Raw genomic sequence first — 660 nt, 5'->3', positions numbered from 1 at the left:
TATAGTCCAGGAAACTACGTATAAGCTGTTGAAAATAAGCATTAACACTTATGCTTACGTCATGACAGGACAGCAGTTATGTAATGCCAGTCTTTTGCTGGCTACCTAGCCGCTGTTTTTGCTGAGCCCTATCATCTGCCTCTCTTCAGTCTCGTTTAATACATGAACCTCATCCAGGACCTCCTCGCTAAAAAGGACGATTTGTCAACAAAATACATAGGTGGTCACGCCGGGGTGATCACAAAGCTTAAATTGGCGCGTGGACTCCGAAATCGGTAATCAAGTATACTTCTAATATTTATCGATTTTGAAACGGCAGCCACATTTTACATGCGTGAGTAAAACACAAACATAACACACAATTGAATAGTTTTGTATAGCTCGACATAAACCGTCCGAGGTAATCGAAATAGCACGATGGGCTGTAATATTGACAATCATGTGTTTTCCATGGTGGCCATAAAGTTGTAAGCAAGGCGTCGCGAATGGAGTCGAATGTTTCACTGAAATCGTTGTTATTAGACTTACGGTTCAGAATATCACTTTGATGATCCATTGAAGTAAAGTTACATAAAGGTTTGTATTTAAGTGGTGTAGGTTAGATGGTATTGATCGCGCGGGAGAGCGAGGCGCGTGGTTCACGCGGGCGGCAGGCAGCGC

General features: G+C 42.9%; 1 protein-coding gene across 9 annotated transcripts in view; it reads right to left on the bottom strand.

The window, feature by feature from the left end:
• The window catches only part of LOC113227844 (sodium/hydrogen exchanger 3), a 100,916-nt gene extending 100,256 nt beyond the window's left edge, over window positions 1-660 (bottom strand). For 8 of the 9 annotated variants that reach the window (XM_026460890.1, XM_026460895.1, XM_026460896.1 and 5 more), the window contains exon 1: window positions 529-660. The gene's annotated coding sequence lies outside the window, so the exon portion shown is untranslated. The remainder of the gene's footprint in view (window positions 1-528) is intronic. The other variant, XM_026460891.1, reaches the window with a different exon arrangement.

Source organism: Hyposmocoma kahamanoa, unplaced genomic scaffold (assembly GCF_003589595.1).
Source record: "Hyposmocoma kahamanoa isolate Upper Pololo Valley unplaced genomic scaffold, ASM358959v1 220, whole genome shotgun sequence".
NCBI lineage: Eukaryota > Metazoa > Arthropoda > Insecta > Lepidoptera > Cosmopterigidae > Hyposmocoma > Hyposmocoma kahamanoa.
The sequence above is the reverse complement of the archived record's forward strand: the minus strand, read 5'-3'. Positions and strand labels throughout refer to the sequence as shown.